General features: G+C 38.2%; 1 protein-coding gene across 2 annotated transcripts in view; it reads left to right on the top strand.

Moving 5' to 3' along the window:
- Positions 1-19,077, top strand: part of LOC121277479 (E3 ubiquitin-protein ligase MARCHF3) — a 99,223-nt gene that overhangs the window by 19,242 nt on the left and 60,904 nt on the right. Inside the window, exon 2 of one of the 2 annotated variants that reach the window (XM_041187018.1) lies at positions 16,236-16,382. The exons of the other annotated variant lie outside the window; for it this stretch is intronic. The gene's annotated coding sequence lies outside the window, so the exon portion shown is untranslated. The remainder of the gene's footprint in view (positions 1-16,235; positions 16,383-19,077) is intronic. 2 annotated transcript variants of the gene reach the window in all.

The following is a 19,077-nucleotide window of genomic DNA, read 5'->3' as shown; positions in this document are numbered from 1 at the left end:
TGTCGAATTAAGAGGATATTGCTATATTAAGAGGATGTGCTATATTTTGGAAGGAATGTTAAACTAGGGAGTCATTTGCTTGTTTAAGTGATCTATAAGACTTTATGGTACTATTTAAAGAAGAACTGAGAAATCTTTTGGCGTGCTGCCAATATTGGCACTTAATTTATTTTTGCCATTAGTTAACTGCTCATTTATCTCATTACTGTTTGTGGAACCTTGCTGCACAAGTTGACTCCTGTGTTTGCCAAATTAAAAATGGACTGCATTTATGGAGTACTTTTATATGACCACTGGACATCTGAGTACAGCCAATTAAGTACTTTTTGAAGTGTAATCACTGTTGTAGTGTAGGAAATGCAGCAGCCAATTTGCACACCATAAACTCTGAGAAAAGCAAGCACTAATGACTAGATAATCTGTTTTTTAATTTTGATTAAGTGAGGTCACTGGGGATATCCCCACTGCTGTTCTTTGAAAGAGTGTCTTAGAACTTCTGCTTGCTTGGTGGATGCAAATGGGACAAAATAGCAGCAGTGACCACTTTCAATATTTTTCAATTTGATTAAAGCCTTACTTTGGGCATCAAAAAATTCAATTAACTGACATTTTGTTTTCAAAAAAACATTGAACAATTTGTCAAGGAAAGCTAATACAATGCCGACTGGTGACTGGAGTTCCTAATGGTGTAACTGTAGGAACACATCTAACATAGGAAAGTTGAAAGTACTTTCTCATGTCTAAATTTCAAATTGGGAAAAGTTTGACATAACCAAAATTTATGGAAATAGTGAACTTTGTATTTATGTTGTCATGAAATATTAAATATAGTTTAGCTACAGTTACAAAAGCCCTTTTGTTGAGGCCAGTCTTCTTTCTTACTCAACCTCCCAATTGCTTTTTTTTCTAATGTGCTTGTTATAATTCTCCTGGTTTCATTCTATAATACCTATTTCTCAAATGTCATTCATAAACCTCAGTTGATTCTAACCTTTTGTCTTATTTATTGAACCCTAGTCTTTTACACACTCTCCATGCTTCTAGTAGGACCATATTTTACCTGCACCTTGTGCAGCTCCTATTTAATTATTTTCCACTTCTAATCCACTAATTGATCTTCCATGTTTTAGTATGCTTTCCCTTAAAGTAGTCACTGTCAAAAATACTGTCTCCATTGTTTGAAAATCTGGATGTAAAGGAATCCTGCATAGAATTTAGGATGAAATCTGTGGTTTATCACCTCATAGTAGTTATGTATGTACCAGTGATCGGGAAATGATATTTTACCACTGGAAGATATTCTTGAAACCAAATTAACATGGAGCTGAGATTACATGATTGATATCTCAAAAGATGAGATGCCACAATGTGATCTATATTTATTGTAAGGAGAGAGATCAAATCATTCTAATCATCACTGCATTTCAAGAATTAGCTCATCTAAATTGCTGTTGCAACATATTCCTTTGTGACATGAGTAGATACCTGCTGAATTTTGGGGACAATTTAACTTATTTTTTCAAGTGAAAGTTCATTTACTGGTGATATCTGGAATTCTTACAGAGACTGGAGACTTCCAAACATGTGTTTTTGTTCACTGGCCTTTGTATTCCTCTTTTTTCTGTTGTTGTGCTGAATATATTTTTCTCAGCATATTGGTTCTTGGGGAGGACAATAACATGTTTTAACAAATAGGGAAAATTGAATAATGCCAAGTTGAATAAAGCCAATGATAACAAATATTCCTCAAGGTGTATTGCAGAAATGATTTGTGACAGCTAAGCTGATCACTACAGCTGTTTAAAAAGGACCACATAAATACCATTATTTAGTCAAGGGCCTTTCGGATGCTATTACATGTAAAACTATCATGGACACATGCATAGCTGGAATACTTGAGTAATATGAGCAAAGCACAACTAGTCAGTACAGATATGGCATGTGTTTTCTTTATAGTTCAGTGTGTAATGAAAGCTGCTTTTTGTGGCACAAAGACAGCTGCCTTTGGGTTAACCAATAAGAACTATTTAAGTTTGTTCTACAGAATGTGTTACATTAACGATACAGATAACCCAATCTGTTTCAGTTGTCATTTTTTTAATAGATATGGATACTTCAAAAATTATTGGTTTGAAGCACTCTGCTTCCCTAACAACCTAACTTGGTTAGTTTTAATCTAATAATTATGATTTCCAAGTTGATGATGCTAGAGAGCACAAGCCTGAGCACATGCCTTAAGTCATGTTTGAAGTTCTGGTGAAATACAAGTAACACATTTTGTTACATAATTAGAAACTAACCAGGCTTGCAAAATAAAGGTGTTTTTTCATGTGTGGGCCAAATTGAATAGTTTACACTTAATTAATTTTTGAAAAAAAAACTGCCCAGCTGCCTTTTCCATTTATTAAGTTCTTTCTCTACAGAGTTTAAAGCTAAATAGCATGTTGTGAGTGAAAAGTAATAATAATTGAAGTTTTTTGATATTAATATATACAATTGTCATGGTGTTAGCAAAGTTAGTTTCAAGCTGAGTTATAACAGGGGCTATTTTACATTTTAGAGTGAGTGAAAAATTTGCAGCAGCAGCTAGGTGTTGTCTCATCATGTCTACTCGTAAAACTGTTGCTATCTGTCGTGACTAAGGCTGTGATTTGATGATTGTGGGAAGTACTCTGTTTACCACTTGCATTCCAGAAACTTAAATAAACCTGTAAATCTGCTCCCTTATAGCTGAATTGTTTGGAAAGGACCTTGCGAGGACGAGTTCTAAAAACACTAAATCAATTACTAAAACAGTTATTTTCTTCCGAAAAGCCTCCACTTGGATTTTCACATCTCTTTATTATCTGTTTTAGTGTATAAAGGATTCCATGCCACTAATTAAAGATGCTTAAGGCTTAAGGACTTGTTGTGTCCTGGCTAAAATTCCTCCTGCAGCCAACGACACCAACAGGTTAATTAGTTGGTCATTTGTTCACTTAATACTTCTGTGATCATGCTGTGCACTGATTTGTGTCCTGTTTGTTTACTTAATTATGACCACACTTCAATGTAATTATTAGTTGTGAAGTGCTTTGGGAAATCATATATATCTGCTGAAAGTGTGAGTTCTTCTTGCAATTGACTTCCTCAATTTAAGAAATTCCTATCAACCAATTTATATTAAAATAGCAATGCTTTTCTTCTCTCACCAATTTATTTATATAGCAATCTATTTTTACAGATTGCATATAAGCACATAATAAAATTGAGAGGAGCATAGAAATGTTGGCAAACCTTCAGGAGGAAGTATGAGATCATTGAAAATGTATACATGTGTGGCTTCTAAGTCATTTCCCATTCTGTTTGGTGACCAAATTATTTTGGTTTTTGTTTTGCAGCTAGTTGAGTTGCTGTCACCTTGTTTTAAGCCAACATTTAACAATTATATTTAAAGAACTGGTTTGGGTATAATGTTCACCATAACCAGTTTGTGTATTAACTGTCAAAAGAGTGAAATACTGCAGGTGCTGGAAAATGGAAATAAAAACAGAAAATGCTGGAAATACTCAGCAGGTCAGGCCCCATCTGTGGAGCGAGGAATAATTTAATGTATCAGGCCAATGACCTCTCATCAGACCTGGAAAAGTTAGAGATGTAATAGGTTTCAAACTTGTAAAAAAAAAGCAGGGAGAGTGGAGGAAAGAACAAAGGGGAAGGTCTCCAATAGGTCAGAAATCAGAAGAGATTAAGTAACAAAAGGGAAGATTGTGCAAGGAAGAAAAGGGAAGCTAATGGACCAAGTAAAGAAACAAAAGATGCTTCGAGAGGTGGTGTAAATGTCAAAACATTGTTAACAGCTGCTGCCTGAAAATAAGGGAGTGGTGGGTATGATCTGAAATATCAAATGTTCAGTCCGGAAGGTTGTAAAGTCCATAATCAAAAGATGAAATGCTGTTGCTCGGGCCTCCATTGAGTTTCATTACAATAATGCAGGGGACTAATGACAGTGAGGTCAGAATGGGAGTGGGGCAAGCCATTAAACTGAGAGACAACCTATAGCTCCAGAGTTATAGTTGCAGAATAAATGGAGGTGTCTCTCAAAGTGAGCACTCGACCTGCATTTGGTCTTTTCGGTGTAGAGGAGTTTGTATTGTTTGCAGTGAATACAGCATACTGAATCGAAAGGGGGAGAAGTAACTTGCTTTTTTACCTGTAAGGAGTGTTTGGGACCCTGGACGGTGGAAATGGAGAAGATGACAGGGCAGGTATTGCATCTCCTGTGGCATGCACAGTGGGTGTTGGTGGTCATTGAAGAGTCTACCAGGGTACCATGGAAGGAATGGTCCCTTCAGAATGAAGAAAGGGGAAGATGGAGGAGGATTATTCGTTGAATGTGGAGGTTAGTGGGGGGAAGGTGAGGTCAAGGGCAACCATAATGTGGTTCTGGGAGTGAGGAAAAGGGGGAAAGCAGAAGTGTTGGCAGTGAAACTGACACAGTCCAGAGCCCTGTCAACCATGATCAATGGGTAATCCATGACTGATAATAAAGGAAGACCTATCGGAAGAACTGGAAGGTGACACTGTTAGAACAGATATGAAGGACACTGAGAAATTGGGAGAATTAATTGAGCCCTTGCAGAAGAAATTAAAGAAATAGGAGCAGGCGAACGCCGTTTAGCCTTCCAGCCTGTTCTGCCATTCATTAGCATCATGGGCTGATCGCCTACCTCAACTCCACATTCACCCACTATCCCCATATCCCTTAATCCTCTTAATACCCCAGTAACCTAACGACCTCTGTCTTGAATACACTCAAAGGCTGAGTATCCACAGCCCTCTGGGGTAGAGAATTTCAAAGATTCTCAATCCTTTGAGGGAAGAAGTTTGACCTCATCTCAATCCTAAATGATCCACCCGTTATTCTGAGCCTGTGGCCCTGTCTTCCAGATACCCCAGCCAAGGGGATGCATATTTTCTCAGTATGTCTCATCAAGCACCCATCTGGTTCACTAATATCCTTTAGGGAAGGAAATCTGTTGTCCTTGCCTGGTCTGGCCTACTCATGACTCCAGATCCACAGTAATGTGGTTGACTCTTAATTGGCCTCTGAAATTGTTTAGCAAGCCACTTGTCCTTTTGTGTAGCAGTTTGTTACAAGAGATAATCAATCCGAACAGACCACCTGGCATTGACCTAGACACTGGAAGCGACAAAGGCACAAACTTACCCACAATCCTGCAAAATCCTCCTCACTAACATCTGGAACTTGCGTCGAAATTGGAAGAGCTGTCTCATAGAATAGTAAAGCAGCAACCTGATGTAGTCATATTAACCGAATCATACCTTACCACCAATGTCATTGACAGTGCTATCAAGCGGCACTTACTCAGCAAAAACTTTTTTGTCAATGCTCTGTTTGGGTTTTGCAGGGTACTCTGCTCCCGACTTCATTGCAGCCTGAATGCAAGCATGGACAAAAGATCTGAATTCCAGAGATGAGATGAGAATGACTGCCCTTGATATTAAGATAGTATTTGACCGTGTGTCAAAGGAGACATTGAGGAAATCAAGTAGTTCAAGAAGGCACCTCATCACCACCTTCTTGAGGGCAGTTGGGGATGAGCAGTAAATGCTAGCCTTGTTAGCAATGCTCAGATCCTATAAAAGAATTTTTAAAAATGTACAAAGACACCCATGTTCTTCCTGAAAGCAAACATTTCCCAGACTCTCAGATTGTAGAGGTTTTCATCATTGAGGATTTTTGGTGGAGAAACTGTTTCCACTTGCAAGTGAGTCAATAACCGGAGGCCTTAAATTTAAAATAATCGGCAAAAGAACCTAGAGTAGAAATGAGGATTTTTTTTTCCATGCAGGGATGATCTTCAATACAGTGCATGAAATGATGTGGGATCAGATTCAATAGAAATGTCCAAGTGTCTTTTGAAAGTGTACGTGAAGTGGACCAATTTGCAGGGAGGGTTATGGGGGAAAAGCTGGTGTGTGGGATCAAACTGGATAGCTCTTTCAAAGATAAAACGGAAACAAAGTGAGATAGGAAGAAATGCAGTCAAGGTATTTGGGAGTTAGTGGATATATTAAATATTGGTGGATAGCCTATTCCCAAAACGGAGATAGGTTGAGAAAGGGAAATGAAGACTATGAGATGGGTAAGGGCGGAAATGGAAGCAAAATTGATGGAGTTTTTCAGTTCGGGGTGAAAGCAGATACAGTCATCAGTGTAGCAGAAAAGAAGGTAGGGGAGAGGATTCAGTAGGACTGGAATAGTCAATAGGCATACCTAGGACCCATAACTGGTTCCCAAAACAACATGTTTATTTAGTGAAAGTGAGCGGAGTTGAAGAAGTTGTTCAAGCTGAGAACAATTTCAGTCAGGTGGAGGAGGTTGGTGGGATTACTGGAAAGTGGTGCATTTTCTATGTTTATAATTATTCTGACTTTTATCCTCTTCACTGTACTCGACAAAATAGCTAGGTCTGGTTGAAATATTTGGTCTAGTTTGGAACTTCTCACAGTGTGGAGGCTGTTGATGATAATTAATGGCCTGTCAATGAGTATCTGATCTATTTGTAGTTTTTTAAAAAAATTTGTCTGCTGGAATACAGTTACTAGAACCTACATTTAGGATCATGCAAATGAACAGTACTAAGTATACTACTTGCTCCTGGTCACTGGACAATGAAAATTCAAATGGTGAAAAAGGGTTGATAGTTGGCTTTTTCTAATGTTAAAGGATAATGTGTGACCCAATGGTTATTCTTAGCACTTTAACAATGTTCAAGTTAGAATTAAAATAAATATACTTTGCACTCCATTTCAGCAGTACATTACAACCAGTGCAAAGCCTAAATTGCCTTGGCTAATTCTTTGAATTTCACACGTGACATTGATTTGGCTGTAACTATACTGTGATCCTTGTCACTTTGAACCCAAAACTGCTTTGCAGCAACGTGACATGAGGTGTAAGTGTCTTGATATGTATTTTTTAACCACATTTATCAATGTTCATGTTTTCAAGATGTTGATACCCTACAACAGAAAGTGTATTTTGTTAAACGGACATTTCATAGAGCATGATTCTAAGCTATGGCCCTTGAATGTCAACAAGAAACCTTTGCTGGTCACACATTGATTAAATTCCCTGATTCCTGTTTTTATAGGTCAAAATGCTGTAAATTTTGTATTACAGATGAAATATTGTACAAATTTCATTTTAGTTACCTGTTGCTACACAGTAGACATCATTAGTTGTCTGGCTTGCTAAATATGCACATGTAAACAAAGTAATCCCGTAATAAACAGCCAAGCTGGAAGAACTATTGAAAGTGGTGCAAAATCTGTCTCCTTAATAAAGAAGCTAACTTTTCAAAAAAATGTTTTGGGAATGAGGTCAATTTTTGCTTTTTATTAAGGAAGAAAAGGGGTTGAAACTAAAATGCTTCTTCTCAAGAAGCAAACTTAGTGCAAACTGCAAAATTCTCATTGCTGTTTTCCCCTCAGAGTATTATTTTGCCACAAGATATGAATAAGGAGGAAGTGTAGTTATTAGTGTGGTTTAGTGTTAGATGTTTTTGACGTAAGGTACACAGGAAATTTTGTGTGGTATTAACGTTGTAAATGTCAGCTTTGTATTTTTCATAGTAAATATATTTGTTTAGATTTTTAGACATAGATAAAGCATGCAATTTAATGTTTTTTTTTACTTGAAGCAATCAAAATAAAAATTCCTCGCTGTTTAAATCTCCGAGTAGTTCCTAAAATTGAACCATTGTTCCCACGCACTGGGTTGCAGAACAGTACTTCAGCAATTCTGAATACTACAGCATATTTTGAGTAACAGTTTTGCGTTGTTTGTAACTATGAATAGTTCAGTTTGGCAGGAAAATAAAGACCAGATGTTAACTGAGATTAACTACCTCTACCTATAAGTTTCTGTTAATTTGCAGAAGAAGTGGTGGCATTTTAGTTTCTACAGGGAAGGCCTCATTTTCTTTGACTAAAATTATCGCATTTCTGTCTAGATGTGGCTATTGATGAAAGAAAGAACTTGTATTTATATTGTGCCTACCATGGTCACAGTATGTTCTTGTGTTCTGTATAGCTAATGAAGTACTTTTGAAGTTTAATCACTGTTGTGCAGTTGGAAATGCAGCTGCCAATTTACACAATAGATTTCCAGAACAACATTAAAATAATGACCAGATAATCAGCTTTTAGTGTTTAGTTGAGGCATAACTGCTCAACATGACACCGGGAGGACTCCTTGGATCTGCCTTAACCAGTGCCATGGGATCTTGTACATTTACTCCAGAAGGCAGTCAGGTTCTTGGTTTAACTTCTTATCCAAAAGACAGGTACCTCCAGTACAGCACTCCCTCAGTACTGTGAGCTGCTACCACTGAGCTAAGGCTGACACTTAATACCTACTGCAGCAGTTATTCAGTTTTTATTTGAAGTATTTAAAATGTGAAATTTTTGTTTACTTTTGCATGACACATTCTTAGAGAGGGTTAATTAGAATGTAGCAATTATAATAGGATAACCATAATCTTGAACAATTGATGGAGCTACATATCCAGCAGATCAGGTTGATATCCTGTTTGAGTCTTGGTGTCGTTAATCCAGGCTTCATGAAATCTGCAACATGTAATTATGGAGCACCTATTTATACTGATTCTCTACAGAGCAATTTGGTGTCTCTCCACCCACCATCACTCCCCAAGGGGGTGGTGGAAAGATTGATGAAACAGTAACACTGGCAAATGCACATGGGATACAGGGTAATTTGATAAGGTGGATTCAAAATTGGCTTAATTGTAGGAGACAGAGGGTGATGACAGAAGGATGCTTTAGTGACTGGAAGCCAGTGTCCAGTGGCGTATCACAGGGATCTGTGCTGGGTCCCCTATTTTTTGTCATTTATATAAACAACATAGATGACTGTGGAGGGTAGGATTAGTAATTTTACGGATGACACAAAGATTGGCCGGGTAGTTAACAGTGAGGTTGAGTGTCTTGGGCTACAGGAAGATATAGACGGGATGGTCAAATGGGCAGATAAGTGGCAGATGGAATTTAACCCTGAAAAGAATGAGGTGATACACTTTGGAAGGAGTAATTTGACTATGAAGTATTCAATGGACAGCATGACACTAGGAAGTTCTGAGGAACAAAGGGACCTTGGCGTGTGTGACCATAGATCTCTGAAGGCGGAGGGGCATGTTAGTGGGGTGGTGAAAAAGGCATATGGGACACTTGCCTTTATCAATCGAGGCATAGATTACAAAAGTAGGGAGGTCATGTTGAAGTTGTATAGAACCTTGGTGAGGCCACAGCTGGAGTACTGTGTGCAGTTCTGGTCACCACATTATAGGAAGGATGTGATTGCACTGGAGAGGGTGCAGAGGAGATTCACCAGGATGTTGCCTGGGATGAAACATTTAAGTTATGAAGAGAGGTTGGATAGACTTGGGTTGTTTTCGTTGGAGCAGTGAAGACTGAAGGGTGACCTGATCGAGGTGTACAAGATTGAGGGGCATGGACAGGGTGGATAGGGAGCAGCTGTTCCCCTTAGTTAAAGTGTCTGACACAAGGGGACATAAGTTCAAGGTGAGGGGCAGGAGGTTTAGGGGGGATGTGAGGAAAAACTTTTTTACCCAGAGGGTGGTGATGGTCTGGAATGCACTGCCTGGGAGGGTGGTGGAGGTGTTATACTTCACATCCTTTAAAAAGTACCTGGATGAGCACTTGGCATGTCATAACATTCAAGGCTATGGGCCAAGTGCTGGTAAATGGGATTAAGTAGGCAGGTCAGGTGTTTCTCACATGTTGGTGCAGACTCGATGGGCCGAAGGGCCTCTTCTGCACTGTGAGATTCTGTGCCCCTTTAAGAAATTTACAGCTTGCTTAAAATTCTGTTCCCTGTCCTATAAGAATATTTCACAAAAGGGATTAGTGGATACTCTTGTCTGCATGTACTCTTCCTCCTAAACCATCCCAATATCTTTTAATGCCTTATTATGTGCCTTGCATCTTGGTAGCTCTGTCATCTCCTGGTCAGTGTGGACTTCCTTAAGGACAACACTTTGATCAAATTTGGATCAGGGTTAGTCAGACCAGATTGACAAGTCCCTAAAGGGACTATGTCCAAAGAGATCTGTATTTTTTTCAAAAATGAAGGTTTGATGGGGAAGAAATTCCCAATACGGGAGAAAGCATTTGATGCGCCCAAATTTTGACTTGCAGAGTGAATGCTGGGAAAGTTCAGGACTTCAGAAAATGTCAAGAAAAGTATTGTCAACAGATAAATATCACAAGGCTGGGAGGGATGAAAAAGAAAACAGGAGGCAGTCAATGACCCTGGCTTGATAAAGTGAAGAAGAATGGAGTATGCAGATTGATTAAATAAAATTAAATCTGGTAATTTTACCTGGAATACTTGATCCAGGAAATAACATTTAAATAAAACTTACTGACTGTGTCACCAAGAGAATGAGCCTGGGAGAAGGTGCTTGGCAGAGCACCTTTGCTACCTAGTGTTAAGAGATTGTAAGATGAGTATAATCATATGTAATAATCTATTATTTTAGGCTAAAAGTAATATCCAACTGTGGCTGGAGTAGCACCACATCAAAATCATGACCAAGGATTTAGAGAATGAAATTGATGGAATTGTGTCCTATGTGCAAAACATTTAATCTGACAATAGATAATTTGCAATTTATGAATAGTGTATTTAAAACAAAATCACGTGGCTTTTTTATTATTCAAACTCATCAAATTCTATACTTTTTGAGACCAGGACACACTTCTCATCTGTTTTGTTCGTTATTAAATTAATTTTAATCTGCATAATAAATGATCAATAAATTCACCCCAATGAATCGTCTTCAGCCCTTCCCCATCCAACCCAATGAACATTTTACAGCAGTTGAATGTGATTTGTGAAATAAAGCATCCAGTGTTCAGAGAAATCATTCATGCGTACTCGTTATTTGAGAGGCCTAAACAATTAACAGAAGCTGCTGGCTCACAGAAATGAGCATTGCTAAATCTTTGATCTGATTAAACTATCAAGTAACCTGGTGCCTGGCAGAGGGAATGATTTGGGATTTTAATGTTGACTCATGTCTGATGAATGGTAATTTCTGCCCTATAGCTCCACACTGTTCAGCAGGATTACAAATTACATCTTGTAGTTAAGGGATTCTACAGTGAGACCAAACATATACTCAGTAACAAGATGCATGTCTACAGAATTATTTTGAGAGTTTGATAATCTTAAAATGGAATTTGGAAATTCTCATAGATCAAGTTTTAATGTACCATACTTTAATATTTATATATTTTAAAAACTCCAAGTTTTATTTTGCTTCCCCTTTCTTGATCTCAATTATTTCACTGACAATATGGATAACTTGCTTGCAAGTTCCTCTGAAAATGGTTCATGCATGAGAATGGCTTGAGATTACATTCATCCTGCCTCTGGAGGAGTGCTGAATTCAGGCATCTACAGTCCTGTGTTCAACTTCAACTATTTAATTCATGAGGGATGGGGAAGTAAGATAAGCCAACGGGCAACAACTTGTGAAATACTTGATCAAGTACAAACCAAACAAAAAATGTTTTATTATCATAAGCTTACGGAGGCTAAGAGCAGCTTAAAAAAAAAAGCCCAACGAGATCTGAATTTCTGTGAATACAATACACAAGCAACTTTTTTTTTAAAACAAATATAGTTGTGGCAAACAAACTGTTGGGAAACCAGTAGGACTCACAACTGAACATTATATCAAGGAAGAGCAAGTATTGTAATTGAGTTATTTGTGTCTATATAAAATAAAAAATAAAAAAAAAAACCCACTAGAGCTGAATTTCTTTCTTTCTAAGATTCATTCTTAAGTTAGACGGGGTTTGGACAAAACTCACTGAACTTTATTTTGTCACCGTCTGTTCCGTACACATGTTTTGACATCTTTTGATATTCTGCTTCTATCACTGCTTGTTTGTCGCTACAACCACACCAACCCCCTCCACCTCTCTGTCTCTCTATCTCTCCGCCCCCCACACACACACCTTAAACCAGCTTATATTTCAGCTCTTTCCTGGACTCGAACTCAAGTTCTGTCTAAGGGTCATGAGGACTCGAAACGTCAACTCTTTTCTTCTCCGCCGATGCTGCCAGACCTGCTGAGTTTTTCCAGGTAATTCTGTTTTTGTTTTGGATTTCCAGCATCCGCAGTTTTTTTGTTTTTATATAGTTTATTCACACATTCAAACCCAGGAATGGTCACAAATTCATATACATACACATGCACAAGCACACAATAAGAAGATAGGAAAATGGAGTTTTTGCAACTATGAATAACTTAAATGAAAAAGCACCACGCATGTGGATATCAGTTGTGTGATTGTCAGAGACCAATGAGGATTCCTTCACTGAGGAGTTAGTTCTGCCAGCTGAAGTAAGATTTTGCAGAATTCCTTTGAAGTCGGTGGTGACACAGTAAGATGAGGTTGGTAAACAGAAACCTGGAAGGTGCTGGCAGGAATATTCCAGAGAAACAGGCTGAGAGGAGGCTCAGATTTGATGCAGGCTGGTGGTCAGCCTGGAGTCTTGCTTTGATGTTTGCAGGCTGGAGTTTAAACAGCAGGCTGAGTTGCGAGTCTAGAAATGTAATAAAACTTTCCAAAGGCCAGAAGCTTGGGTCATGTGTTGTGACCCATTAATGTGTCAGATGCAGGCTAACAAGCAGTTTCTATGCCTCTGGTCAAAACCTATTACTTACCTTGGATGGTGGCTTTTAGAGCCTCTGCAGGTATCATGAATTTTGATGGCTTTCCCTTTGTTATAGGAAAGGTTGGGGAGACAAGTTGTCTGCTGGTCCCTGGTTTCATTGATTGCAATGTGTCCTCAATGAGAGGTGTGAGATTCCACAAGGATGAGGATTAAGCTTTTGTCCTGTAACTGCTGTTGGAAATTTCCAGAAACTGTAGCCAACTTGTGAATCATGTGACCTATAGCAGTCATTTTGGTTCAACGATGTCCACTTTTTTTAAATAAGCAAAAAAGTAAGGTTTGATTTAAACAGTTTATGATCCTTTTCATGTCTTTGGGACATGAGACTAAGGGAAAAAGATGTAACAAAAAATGATTTGAAGGGTCCAGATTGAATGCACCTTTCTCCATCCACCCCCCCCCCCCCACCCCCCACCAACCCCACACCACACCTATTTTCGAAGGAAAAGGAAGTAACTAATAAAATTAGATATATACTTGTGCAAATCCTTGGAATCCCAAGAATTGAGTCCATGTATGAGGATTTGAGAAAAGAAAATATTATCCTGATCTATAATAAGAGGCAAAAAGATAATTCAGGAATTACAGTCATTGTAGTCAAATTACTGGTGGGTGTTCTGAAGGAACAGTACGTCACCTGGAGCAGTGTAGAATGGAGTTGATAAGATTGTGGAGATTGTGAATTATTTATTCATTAGGGTGGAAAAATTGAGCTGAAGAAATATATTGCAGTCATATTGAGAAATTAAATTCAGTGTAGGTTAAAGGTCCCAATTTCTCTACAGTAAACTTGTTAAGTGCACTTTCATTAGAATCCACCCCAGTAGGAATGAAATTGTCATTTAGGAAGCTAATGTTAGCACTAAAAATCCATGAAAAAATGTGGAATTTTGCACTGATGGTGATAATTTCTGAAGGGGTATATGAGTGTTTGAAGTGTATTTGCTATATTAGGTGTAGCTCTAATTCCTATAGAGTAGAGTTTAGAAAGTCTAATTCGCACCATACCTGTTTACCAAAGTGAGGTGTGTTCTGTCAGTTTATTGCAAGATTACCACTAAATTAGTACAAGAGTTACTGACGGTTTTTGCCAGGAACAAATGGCAGTTGCCAAGAACAGATTGCAATTGTCCTCAATGTATGCTGAATGCTAGTGACACACCTTCACAAAATCACATTTCCAGCCTGCAGTACCCTATGGTCAATGGTATTGTTGCTGCAACTCTATCCCTTTTTATATGGAGAGTTAAACAAATTTATTCATATATTGCTGGCAATTGCCTATCTCTATACAAATGAGTGGCTTGCAAAGCCTTTTCAGGGGGCAGTTAAGAGTTAACCATGGTGTTTTGGGTCTGAAGCAATCCCATTGGTACCTAGTATAATTTTTCCTGTCTCTGTATGGTCAGTGACAGTGATTACTAGCTGAGCATTGTTAATGCTTCATAATACAGTATATTCAAGCATTACTTGAATTTTACAGCCACTATAAAATTAAACCACAAGTTTTTAATTGCACAATTTTTTTTGTGTGCCAAATGATCCCCATCTTTTCAAATTTTGTTCCTCCTTCCTTTTTCACCTCCCAAGGTAATGTGCTGCTTCCTCAATGCTAATTTGCTAATTGTATAGGCTCAAACAAGATGCATGACCACTTGGAATCATATTCAGGGGCAAGAATGAAGACCGAGCAATGCTGGATAATTATAGGCCTGTTGGTTTAACATGTGTGGGAGGGAACATTCTGAGGTATTTAAAATGAAATTTCAGAAAGGAAAATTCTTCTCCAAAGTCTGAATTTTTTTGAGGGGGGATATAATGCAGAGGAAGAGGTGTGGATGGGCTTTAAGAAAGCCTTTGAAAAGGTACCGCACAGACCACAATTGGAGAAGATTGCAGGGAGGTAACAAATTGGATTTAAAAGCTAATTAGTTGGAAAGAAAAAGAAAGCATAGGTGTTAATAGTAGTTCTGCAAATGGCTTCAATTGGGCAGCTATATCTTACAAGGTTCTGTTTTGGGATTGCTTCTCTTTACTGTGTACATCAATGATCTGAATGTCAGACTAAAGTGAGTGGTGTCTAAATTGTCAATGGATACTGAAATAGGTATAGAAAGTATAGTAAGTAAACCTGAGGACCATAGCAAACTGTAAGGGGATAGCGATAAATTGGTGGAACGGGGTGATAAAATTTGGTGCTAGCAACTGTAAAGTAATAATTTCTGATGAAAATAATTAGATATACTCTTGGTGAGGTGTGAGAAATCTGGATGATGTGGACGAAGAGGGACTTTAGACTAACAAGACTAAAAAACAGCACATCAAGTGCATATAAAATGCTAACTGAATATTGTTTTATGGCAATAAGTACTAAACAGGTAAGTAATAATATTTAATGGTGAAGCTATATGAACTATGAGACAATAGTTAGAGTACTCTGCAGTATTGGGCTCAAGACTAGGAAGGATGGTGAAGCAATAGAGAGATTCACCAAGATGCTGCTGCCTGGTATGAGGAAGTGCAAATATTGACTTATTGGTGGGGGGGGTGAAATATAGATTGAAACATAGAGGATCCTGAAGGGTCTTGACAGGATGGATGTGAAGAGGATGCTTCCTCTGGTGGGAGAATCTAGAATTAGGGGTCACTGTTTAAAATTAAGGGGTCACCCACTTAAGGCAGATGAGAAGAATGTTTTTCTGAAGGTAGAGAGCCTTTGGAACTCACTCAAGAATCAGTGAAAGCAGAGTCTGAATGTTTTCAAGGCAGAGATAGATAGATAGATTTTTGATAAACAAGGGGGTGAAAGGTTATCGGGGGTAGGCAGAAGGTTACAAACAGATCAGCTATGATCTTATTGAATGGCAGAGCAGGCTTGAAGGGCTGAGTGGCCTGGCACATTTCTTCATATGTGGAAGAGATTGCATGGGTATTTCACAAAATGTTTGTAAAGTTATGAAAGAAAAGAACTGGGTAGATCGAAACAGACTTTTAAATGGTTCGGGTACTGGAATGGGGGCACATGGGTATGAGAATGAAAGAGATTTAGGACAGAGGACAGGAGTTTTTTTTTAGACAGTGGCTTGTGAATCTGTGGAATGCACAACTAGAATTGATGACTGAAGCAGAGCATTGTCAATTTTCAGAAAGACTTTGGTGGGGTCAAAAGGATGTGGGAGCAAGTTAGACACTTGAAATTAGGACGAGTGCTTGTATATTTAATCCCTCAACCGACATCACCCAAAAGATTGTTTAGTCATTATCAAATTACTGCTTATGGGATCTTGCTATGTGCAAATTGGATGCCATGTTGCATACAACAGTGATTACCTTTCAAAAAGTATCTAACTGGCCGTAAAGCACTTTGTTGTGAAGTTTTGAAAAATATTTAAATGTAAGTCTTTTTTCTTGGCTCTCCCTTGCTTTCTCTCTCCAGGTGTGACTAGATTTTGGGCAGCAAAGGTAAACTCCCAATCATAAGCAACGTGGAGCCTGTTTATCAGAAAGTTATTTGATGCTGAATCAGAAAAATATCGAGCACAGATCAACAGCTGAATTAGCTGAGCTAATAGACTGAGCAGAGGTAAAGATGCTCTTATTGACCTCTGCACTCTGGGCCAGGGTTCATGCTCCTAATCAGCACCCGGTGTGCATGGTTGCATAGTCAAATAGTCCAACAGCTCGTTTAAAGAAGGTACTAGTCACTAAGAGCCTCATGACCCCCCACCACCTCCATCCAGTCCCCCAATATGAATTAGCTTCAGACGGAAGAAAAATTGATCAGGGAGGAGAAAAACATTTTTCAGGTTTTACTCTTCCATTAAAAAGTGTATGCTGTACTTTTGTAAGTTAATTATCTGTGAATCTATTACTTTGTGATGTTATGGCTTAAATTGCTTCTTCTACACCAGTTTTGCTATGAGAAAAAATATATAGATCTGATCCAACTGGATCTAGTATTACAAAGTGTTCTTTTAGCAACATTTATTCAAATTTATGGTTTTTTCACATTCACTTGAAACATATAAGATCCATTTCAGCTGCATTGCATATCATTTTTTTATATGAATTAAGAATTTACACGTATTAAATTTGCAACCTTATAACCTGGGCTGTATGAACTTCAAAAGCATGTTTCAGTTGAAGCAAATGGAGCCATTTCATGTTTAATATTATTTCAGTTCTATTGATAACTCCAAGGTTATCTTCCCTTTGGTGATTTGTGTTGGTGGAGGATTTATGTGTATTTTAAGTTCTAGAATGGGTCCACAGTGTATGCATGTTCAGGGAGTTTTCTATGGGTTTAAATTTGAGGCATTTTGTTTGAGCAGAACATAAGGCAAACCTGCAGATACATCTGTGTTTTATTTTTATCCATTTAATTTAACCTGAGATTAGAAACATCTGTCTTCTGATTGAGACAGACTAGCAGCAAATGTACCCTATTGATCAAGTTGTTTGAAATAATTCTTAATCTAATAGTGTTTTTTGTTAAGTGTGCCTGCTATTCAAATTGCTAATTCTTTTTTCTCTAATTCTACTTTAATTTGCTTTGGTTTATGTTATGAAATTAAAACAAACTAGGAATTAATATAACTACTCAGTTAAGGTCATCTACTTGTCTGTTTAGATTAATGCAGCTTTTATGAATAACTAAATGATACATCTGTAAATACGAGCATACGAACAAAGAGTAGGAGTAGGCCATTCAGCCCCTCAAGCCTGCTCTGCCATTTAATAATCATCATGGCTGATCTGATGGTAACCAGAAATCTGCATCTCAACTACCCCCGATAACCTATCACCCCCTTGCTTACCAAGAATCTATCCCCCCTCTGCCTTAAAAATATTCAAAGACTCTGCATTCACCACCTTTTTCAGGAAGAGTTCCAAAGACTCATGACCCTCTTGAGGGAAAAATTTTGCCTCATCTCTGTTTTAAATGGGCTGCCCTTTATTTTTAAACAGTGACCCCTAGTTCCAGATTTTTTCCACAAGAGGAAACGTCCTCTCCACATACACCTTGTCAAGACCCCTCAGGATCGTAAAGATTTTAATCAAGTCGCCTCTTACTCTTCTAAACTCCAGCGGATACAAGCCTAGCCTGTCCAACCTTTGCTTATAAGACCGATTCCAGATATTAGTTTGGTAAACTTTCTCTGAACTGCTTCCAACGCATTTACATCCTTCCTTAAATAAGGTGACCAATACTGTATACAGTACTCCACTAGTGGTCTCACTAGTGCCCTGTACAAGTGAAACATATCCTCTCTAATTTTGTAATTGATTCCCCTTGCAATAAATGATAACATTTTATTAGCTTTCCTAATTATTTGTCTACTTGCATACTAGTCTTTTGTGATTCGTGCACTAGGACACCCAGATCCCTCTAAAGTAAGCATAGTTATTCCTCAGCATTAATTCTGAATAAGAGGTTTATATGTCTTTTTACTTCCCTACTTATTTGTACAATTGTATTCAAATAGAGAAACTGTTATAATCTTGTACTATTCCAATATGAACTATATGCTCATGCATATGTATACATAAGTACCCAGCATGCCATATCACTCACTACTGCAGTACGGTCGTGGTACTGAGCAACAAGCACATGGTGTGACCTGAGAAATGCATTCAATAAAGTTCTAGCATTTGAATCTAAGAGCCAGATTTTTGTGAAGGAGTTGGGAAGCATGAATCAAGAAACTTCCAGACTTCACAAACCCATCTCCATTAAGAGAGCCCATAACTGCCATATTTTTGGTTCTAGGGAGCCATTCTTGGAGCTTAGCCAAGTGTTCATAATGAGACCATCAAGAGGGAAAAAAAACAGGTGTCTGACCAGCTGTTTAAACTGTTTCTGTAGATATGATTGCCAGATGGCCACGTTATGAATGCTTGGCTGAACTCCAAGATTGGTTAATCCACTTAGCTCAGCAGGCAATACTGACATAGCTTAAAAGGCAGACGATAGCTTTGTTTGACACCTTTAGTCCCTTGTAATAACCTGATTTTTTTTTCAATGCCTGTGTTTATTTATACAAGATAGAGGTGTGAAGTGGCTAAAAAGCTCTTGTCATTGATATTATAATTGGCTGTGATTGATTGACAGCTTCCTGAGAAGGCATTTTGAAGGGAATGTTGAATTTCTTTTTTGGTTCCTGACTCAGGACTTGGGTTCCACTATGGTTCACAGCTCCTCTGGGGTGCCGTGCACCACATCTATTAACAGAATGGGCCTGAAATTGTGGGATTGAAGGGAGTTGGGGTGGTTTGAA

This window comes from Carcharodon carcharias, chromosome 4 (genome assembly GCF_017639515.1).
Source record: "Carcharodon carcharias isolate sCarCar2 chromosome 4, sCarCar2.pri, whole genome shotgun sequence".
NCBI lineage: Eukaryota > Metazoa > Chordata > Chondrichthyes > Lamniformes > Lamnidae > Carcharodon > Carcharodon carcharias.
Note: the sequence above shows the minus strand (reverse complement) of the source record. Positions and strands in the feature narration are given on the sequence as shown.